At 46.5% G+C, this 8980-nt stretch overlaps 1 protein-coding gene across 1 annotated transcript in view; it reads right to left on the bottom strand.

The window, feature by feature from the left end:
• avpr2ab (arginine vasopressin receptor 2a, duplicate b) overlaps window positions 1-8155 on the bottom strand; it is a 48628-nt gene extending 40473 nt beyond the window's left edge. The window contains exon 1 of the mRNA XM_063208088.1: window positions 7729-8155. The gene's annotated coding sequence lies outside the window, so the exon portion shown is untranslated. The remainder of the gene's footprint in view (window positions 1-7728) is intronic.
• Window positions 8156-8980: the final 825 nt, after the last annotated feature.

Genomic DNA, 8980 nt, shown 5'->3' with positions numbered 1-8980 from the left:
ACACTAGCTTGTGTCAGACAGACTAACCCCAGATGAAAAGCAGAAAAGCACACTAAAAACCGGCCAGGTCCAGTCAAATTTTAATGAAGTTCAGTGCATCCCTAAAGGCACCAAACAGCTGATAAGGAGGCTTTTCCCCCCCTCACAACTTATATTTATTTTCAAAATTCATAGGATTATGTCCCCGGGGGGCCACATGTGCTTATGTAATCTTGGCCTCTGAGTATAGACTGTACTGTACATGTGTATGTGCCACCAGGGAAGCTGACAGGGGTGGACAAAGGGGTCACTTGTCCCAGGCCCAGGGAGAAAGGGGCCCCAGAATTGTGTCCCCATTACATTGCATTGTTTGGGTTTGGGGGGTCCTTTCAGATGCCTTTGTCCCGGGCTCTACCAAAGCTGTCAGCGGCCCTGTGTGCCACAACCATGTCAAGGGTGTGCGTGTGCCTGTGTCTGCATGCATGTACGTACGTACTTTTTTCCCCACACATAAAAATACTCAAGTGTACGGTACAATCCGGTGATCTGTCTCTCTCACGGTATGTGTGTTTGTGTGTGTGTGTGTGTATGTGTGTGTGTGTGTGTGTGTGTGTGTGTGTGTGTGTGTGTGTGTGTGTGTGTCCCTTCTTGCTGTTTGTCTAACCCACTTCTCCCAATGCTCTTCTTTAATGTTCAACTTTTGAAGCCTCTCTGTCAGGCAGGTCGCCGACCCCACGCCCTCGCACTCCACTTGTCCTCTTGCTAAGCGCCACACCCTCATTCTTTATTTATTCTGTTTGCACATGTATAGAACATTTCAGGACTCTGTGTGTGCACACTGTCCCCATTTTCTCGTATTGTTTTGTCCCTTTTGTTTTCCCCTGTCCATCCATGTGGAGAATGGAGAATGCCCTGAAGCGTCTATTTTAGGCTTTGTTGCTTACAAAACAGTAATGACCCAGGTCTTAATCTGTTACCTCAGACTCGCCGCAGTGTCGTTGTTATTATGATGCAATTGAATTGTTTCAGCAAACAGTGAATCAGAAATCAAACAGTGAATCACCAGCGATCCCATGAACTAGGCTATCCTTATTGTGCATGTGGATAGTGATAATAAAAGTGATAATACAAAGTATATGCTTAATATACTCTATTCCATTCTATGTGTTCCTTACATCTCTCCCCTCTCTGTGCAATCTGTGGAATACTGTAGAACGGGTTCAGGCCAACTCTGACCTGCGTTAGAATCCCATCCGTATCCGTTTCCTCTGTCTATTCCTGACCGCCAGTGTTGGACAAGTTATTCAAAGACTTTACTGATTACATGCTACTGTCTTTTCACGGTGAATCCCTAACATTACAATAGTGATATTTAAAATGTAAGGTTTTACATTACTTTTGCATTACTTTTTTTACTCTCGCGAAAATAACTAAACATGAATCTGGAAATTTACAGTGTGAATTTAGGAACTTGTGAGTCATGGCTCTTTCACCTCCTATTCAGAAGGTGTTTTGGCAGCATGGAGACTGAAAAGTAGAAGGTTCAGGAATAACTTCTTTCTGACCCACCACACTGAATACCATTAAAGTCCAGGCTGAAATAAATTCTAACATAAGCTATTAGTGTTGTAATAACTACAATACATTATAGCCTAGCCTTCCCCCCTGTAATGCCTTATATTACTGTGTTACAGCAACAAGCAATGCATTACAGTAATACATTACTTTTGTAATACCTTACTCCCAACGCTGCGGACGACCCTGTTCACCACCCTTCTCTCTTCTTTCCCTCCCTCAAGTAGTCAAGTCAAGTAGGTTTTATTGTCAATTTCTTTACATGCACTGGTCATACAAAGAATTTGAAATTACATTTCTTGCTTTCCCATACAGACATAGACTAATCTAGGTAAGGACATAGACAGTATAGACATAGACAGTACTTATACATGGACTTAAGACAGTATGTACATAGACAGTGCTCATACAGACATTTAAAGTGCAAGACTGGACAACAGAAGACTTGTAGAGGACATACATTAAGAGGTATTCCCTCTTCCCTCTTCCCTCTTCCCTTAACCGTCTACAAGCATTAAAAAGCCATTACCGGCTCTGCCGTGGTCTAACTGGTGGGCACTAGGTTACGCTGGTGACCCAGGTTCGATTCCGACTCGGGTCATTTGCCAATTCTTCCCCAGCTCTCTCTCCCCATTAATTTCCTGTCTCTCCTCAACTGTCCTGTCAAAATAAAGGCAGAAAAAGCCCTAAACAAATCTATATTAAAAAAAGCCATTACCAAGTCGCAAGGAGGACCAAGCATATTAGGCACTCTTGAGCAAATCACAGAAACACATCCAATAGAGCGATAGAAGTCCACACACCACTCTATGTGGGTCACTCAAGGAATCAACAGTTTGGAGTAGGCCTGGCAGCAAAAAGTGTGAAAAGTTCTGGCTGGATTTTGTTTCTGTGTGTTTTTTTTATATTTTTAGAAGGAGAGTTGGCACAGCATAGCTATTGGATGACGAAATGGTCGAGTGAATTGCTAATCAACCAATCTGTACGCAGCGCACTCAAAAAACGAAAGTTGGTCCGGTCTAGGCCAAATCACAGCCGGTTCCGGCCCGCAGTAATTTGCAGATTTGCTGTATTTGGGTCAGTATGTATCCCCCTCTATTTCCCCACCTGCACCCCCAGCTGCTCATCGCTCTCATCTTCCTCTCTCCCCCTTTACTTCCTCCACTTCTCCTTACCTCCCCATCTTCCTCTCTCCTTTCTCCTCCTCTTCCTATCTCACCTTCCCCCATCCTCCCCCTCCTCCTCCTCTCTAGTCTTCCTCTCTTCACTTCCCTCTTCCTCTTCTCCCCCCTCTCTCCTCCTCCTCCTCTTCCTCTCTTCACTTCCCTCTTCTCCCCCCTCTCTCCTCCTCCTCCTCTTCCTCTCTTCACTTCCCTCTTCTCCTCCCCCTCCTCCTCCTCCTCCTCTTCCTCTCTTCACTTCCCTCTTCTCCCCCCTCTCTCCTCCTCCTCCTCTTCCTCTCTTCACTTCCCTCTTCTCCCCCCTCTCTCCTCCTCCTCCTCTTCCTCTCTTCACTTCCCTTCTTGTCCTCCCCCTCCTCCTCCTCTCTAGTCTTCCTCTCTTCACTTCCCTCTCCTCCTCCTGTCTAGTCTTTCTCTCTTCACTTCCCTCTTCTCCCCCCCTCTCTCCTCCTCCTCCTCTTCCTCTCTTCACTTCCCTTCTTGTCCTCCTCTTCCTCCTCTTCTCTCCCCTCTCTCCTCCTCCTCTTCCTCTCTTCACTTCCCTCTTCTCCCCCCTCTCTCCTCCTCCTCCTCTTCCTCTCTTCACTTCCCTTCTTGTCCTCCTCTTCCTCTTCCTCTTCTCCCCCCTCCTCCTCCTCCTCTTCCTCTTCTCCCCCCCTCTCTCCTCCTCCTCCTCTTCCTCTCTTCACTTCCCTTCTTGTCCTCCTCTTCCTCCTCTTCTCTCCCCTCTCTCCTCCTCATCTTCCTCTCTTCACTTCCCTTCTTGTCCCCCTCTTCCTCTTCTCCCCCCTCTCTCCTCCTCCTCCTCCTCTTCCTCTCTTCACTTCCCTTCCTGTCCTCCTCTTCCTCCTCTCTCCTCCGTCAGCCGTCTGGCTAGGTTTATTTTCTCATTAGGACTCAATTTGGAATCAGCCTGACATCTGTGTTTGTCTTTGGTCCGTGTTTGACAGCCCGCCCATGTGTAAGTGGTAATACCATCCCTCCCTGCTTCATCCCTCCATCCCCTTCATCCCTCTCTCCATCTAGCCTTTCATCTGTTACTTTGGGGCTGTGGTGCGTGCAGCGGCCAGCTACCTCTGGAAACACTTTTTAGACGAGTAAGTGATTTTTTTTGTGTGTATGTGTATGTGGGGCGAGGGGCTATGAGGTGTGAGGCAGAGATTGTGTGTGTGTGTGTGTGTGTTTGGGTGAGATGTGTGTGTGTGTGTGTGTGTGTGTGTGTGTGTGTGTGTGTGTGTGTGTGTGTGTGTGTGTGTGTGTGTGTGTCTGTGTGTGTGTGTGAGAGAGAGAGAGAGAGAGAGAGCTAGAGAGAGAGAGAGAGCTAGAGAGAGAGAGAGAGAGAGAGAGAGAGAGAGAGAGAGAGAGAGAGAGAGAAAGACAGATAGAGAGTGTGCGTGTGTGCGTGCGTGCGTGCGTGTGTGTGTGTGTGTGTGCATATGTGTGTGTGTGGTAAGATGGGGCCCTCTTGGAAATCACCGACTTCGGCAAGTCCCTGTAACACCTGGTCTGGTCTGATCTGTGAACTGTGACACAAGTACATAGTCTAGTTTGTGTACGTGCGTGCACGTGTGTGTGTGTGTGTGTGTGTGTGTGTGTGTGTGTGTGTGTGTGTGTGTGTGTGTGTGTGTGTGTGTGTGTGTGTATTTTTGCACCATAAATGAAACACTGTGACACAAGTGCACAGTCTCGTCTGTGTGTGTGTATGTATGCGTGCCTGAGTGTGGGCCTGTGCGCACGTGTGTGTGTGCATAAATATATACATAAATGAAACTGTCCGATACAAATTGTGGTACAAAACACAAGCCATTCAGGATCATCTTCATGTGACAAAGTCAGGCATCAACAAGGGGGTGTTCCCTACACACACACGTGTGTGTGTGTGTGTGTGTGTGTGTGTGTGTGTGTGTGTGTGTGTGTGTGTGTGTGTGTGTGTGTGTGTGTGTGCGTGTGTGCGCGTGTATGTGTGTGTGCGTGTGTGTGTGTTTTTACTGTGTGTGTGTGTACTGTGTGTGTGAATGCACTGTGCACTAGAGAACAAGTACACGTGTAAGTGTGTCTGTACGTGTTCTATGTTATGTTCACATGTCCAAATGTGGAATTCTGTGTGCCAAGTCAACTCGTCAGGATTAATCGGGTGGAGAACATTGCAAAGTACTGGGTCTGCGCCACTCACGGCGGCAAATGACCCCATTTACACAATGGTAATGGACACATTACACCCGCCGTACATACCTCTTTATAAAGCAACTGCTCTTGTGCAAACAAGCTCCTTCTGACGCTTTTTTACAGTGGATTACAACACCCAGGACCATCCCATGGCTCTCCCCTACACACACACACACATACACACACACACACGCACACGCACACGCACGCACGCACACGCACACCCACACACGCACAAACACACACACACACCTCCCTGAGCTGCAAAAACAACCTTTCTTCATCATGAGGCTAACCAAACAACTGCCAAACACACTACTGTTGACAGTTCTTCTGGGGTCCATCGTACACGTGAGCCAGACTGACCATGCTTAGAAATGTGTTTGAAGTACGTACTTTGGGTCCATGATCAAGTCAAGTCAAGTCAAGTCAGCTTTTATTGTCAGTTTCTTCATATGCACAGGTCATACATGGAAATTGAAATTACGTTTCTCTCTATGCCATGAAAGGACAGACATACACAGGGATGACATTTACAGATCCAGAATTTTGTGAGAACACACACATCATAATGGCTGTCTCTCCCACACAGACACCTCACTTGGTTGTATAGAGGCTTCTCCTGCCCACCTGCTGCTGAGAAAAAAAACGTTTGAATGAAACAGGGGAATAGCGAGGATAATGGGCTCTCTTAAAAATGATCTCATACACTGTTCATAAAAATGCAGTGCAGCGTTTCTTCAAATGATCTGATTCAATCGCATTCCAGGGAGGATTGTTTTTAAGTAGGGCCTAACCCAGAGTTCAGAGATGGCAGACGACAGAAATTAGGGGATTTTTGTAAAATACATCCTCATCTATCAGTCTTATCCTTGTGAGACAGGCAGGCTTACTCCTGGTGGGGCCTCTGAGTGGGCGAATAAAAAGGACTATAGCCTAGCTCTTTGCACGTTATAGTCTCACCCTCGGGTGGACTTTGAAACCCTATCGGCATTCTCTGGGGCAGACCTACAATCTTCACACGCTATGCTCCACATTGCCTCCTGCTCCACTCTGATATTTGTCCTTTGCGCTCGCTTTCAATCTCACAGTCTACTCTATAGGCTATCCCGGGTTTTAAGATGACCTAAATTAATTCACCAAGCCCGTTACCAAGGCATCTTCAAAAATAAACTATGTAAATCGATTGGACGAAATTACGGGTGGTGGTATTACTACGGGATGCTAGCCTAATTATTTCCTGATCAAAATACCTTCCAATCAACCTTGCGTCTTGGAGGATAATGCTATTATGGAAACCACATCATTACCGCCTGCTTGTGCTGCAGGCAGCCGGTGCTCATTCACGGCATACCCAAACAGTGTGCCATAGTGTTGCTCCCCCAAAGCGCACCGCTAAAAAACCTGGGAAAAAAGATTGTTATGCAGAGCAGAGGTCTGTAGCCAGCCTACCTATGTCCCCGCAGGTAGGAGAAGACTAACACGAACCTGTGATTTCTTCTTTTTCGTAAGGTCCTAATGTTTATGCTTATCAATCCGTGCCCTTTTAATTACCCTTCACAAGTTATTTAACACACTGATCTTGGAAAATTCATTTAGGTGAAAACAAAACTGAGCCGTCCTCATAAATCACAAAAGTGTTAACACCACAGTGACCTCGGAAGCGGGGCCTACCTAACAGGACGCTTTTTGGGAATGAGGAAACCGCTTAATTGCTTAATTAAACGAAAAGTGAAGCTGTCGGGTGCAATTAGGTCCGCTACATCACCCATGCGCAATTTGCGCCTCAAAACGCTGCGTGCGGTTCCGCTTGGAGGAGGTTTGTGTTGCGAAGGTCTCTGTGTTGACAGATTGACCCTTGGCAACCAAATTAGTCAGTTTACACGCGGTTATGTGTTTGCCTCATAGTGCAGAACAAGGGTTGTATTTGTTTTTACAAAAGACTGTTTGGAAACTTTAGCGCCAGGGAGGCGCACGCCAAAACCCAATTAATCAAGCCGCGGCACTCTGTTCTATGCCCTCTACCACTTGACGGTGGGTTGTCGCTCGAATAAGCCCTTCTGATTGTATATCACAGCTATTGGTTCTTTGGATACTCAAACTGAAAATATTTTCTTCGATGCATGGTGACACGACAGACGCGCGTAAAGCTTAAAAATGAAATGCTTATCGTATTAGGCATTCAACTTCAAACGGTTTTGTGGGGTAATGTTGGAATTTTCTCTTAATTTACCTGTGAACTCCGCTGTCAAAGGCGCACGGATGCACCACATTAATTCAAATCCCAACCACGGCGCTAGTGTTAAAAATAAATCATTATGTCGCCAAAAATGAACTTGCCAAAAGCAATGAATTACACAGCAGACGTCAGTGCTTAATATTTCATAAGTCAGATGCAGATGTTTTTTTATGAATGGGACCTAATTAGTCTGATTTGCATATTGCTTGGCTGCCTTGGTGTATTTCTTCTGTCCTCGTTTAATATATTAATAGATGAACAACACAGAATGTTGCCGAATATGACAGCGTTAATCCTATACAATGACATAGCGTGCCAGGCCAAACATCAAGGCAAAAAGGAATCAGAAATTGTCGGGAATGAATGACTGAACATTAATCACACACACACACACACACACACACACACACACACACACACACACACACACACACACACACACACACACACACACACACACACACACACACACACACACACACACACAGGAGTGGTGTTGTTATTAATAGACATTAGCCTAATGTTTTCGTGAAAAGTATGACTCACAAAATAAGCACTAGGGCACAATGAAGTGAAACACGAACTTACCTATAAACAATGTCTTACTCCACCCCACGCCCCGAGGTTAACAATATAATCCACAATGTCTTGAGATGTTCACATGAGACGCACGTCCGTCCATTCTGCAGGGGCAGGTTGTGCCAAACTGGTTTTTTACAGAATGTTGAGTTAGCGCCAAAAATCCACTCGGTCACCTTGCCTTACTTTGAGCTGGATGCGGGCGCGTGTACAATGGCAAGTGCCGTTCATGCATTTTGTCACCGGATTAATCAATGAGCTCATGCCTCTCTGTGCTGGACCTCCGCTGTAACTGCCGGTCTCTTGAGGGAAGAAAGTCTCTCAGACAGATCCGAGCGCCTTTAAAAAAGAAACACATCCGTGACCACCTCGAAAGCTTCCCGTCCGTCTGCCTGTATCTTTTTCGGTAGCCTATGTGCCTGCCTGTCTCTGTGAACTCGCTCTACAGTCGGGACAGGAGTACTGTAAGTGCACACCGCTTGCGCTGCTGCTGTATAGCCCCTGCTCTTCGCTTCTCTCCTCCCTCCTCTCCCATTCATACCCCACCCCTGCTGGACCGGAGCAGCACTAGATCACCACCTCCTCCCTCTCTCCCTTCCCTCCAGACGAGAAAAGACAAAGTGTGTGTGTGTGTGTGTGTGTGTGTGTGTGTGTGTGTGTGTGTGTGTGTGTGTGTCTCTGTGTGTGTGTGTGTGTGTGTGAGTGTGTGCGTGCGTGCGTGCGCGCGCGCGCGGGTGAGTGTCCACGGGCTAGGATGCGCACACCCTTACAATGAATGCAAAGCCTATTTAACGCAACCTTAAGCACACAGACAACCTCTCTTTACCAAGACCACCTCCCAAGACACACCCACACAACCTTAAACATTCAGTGTATATACTAAATTTCAGTGTACCTACAGCATGTGAACTTAAACTTTATAGGCACTGTGCACTTGTTACTTGTCTACTAGTCAATGGATTTTACTGTTTATCATGTTTTCATGTGTCAATACTACTATGTGTTACCCATCCGAGTGTAAACACGGTATGAAATACAGTATGCAGATGTGTGCGTGTCCCTTTAAATGCATGCCCTTGCGTCTGTAAATGACCGTTAAAATAATTCCAGTCAAAATTCTGGCTGCGAGGCTGTAGCTATCAGACGAACCACTAAAATAATCCATGGCTGGTCAGAGCAGAGGCCAGCCATCTCGGTCTGGGGTGAAGCACCCCTGCTCACTCACTCGGGAACTGAACTGCCCGGCCAAAAAAATTGTGTG

Source organism: Engraulis encrasicolus, chromosome 10, assembly GCF_034702125.1.
Source record: "Engraulis encrasicolus isolate BLACKSEA-1 chromosome 10, IST_EnEncr_1.0, whole genome shotgun sequence".
Lineage (NCBI taxonomy): Eukaryota > Metazoa > Chordata > Actinopteri > Clupeiformes > Engraulidae > Engraulis > Engraulis encrasicolus.
The sequence above is the reverse complement of the archived record's forward strand: the minus strand, read 5'-3'. Positions and strand labels throughout refer to the sequence as shown.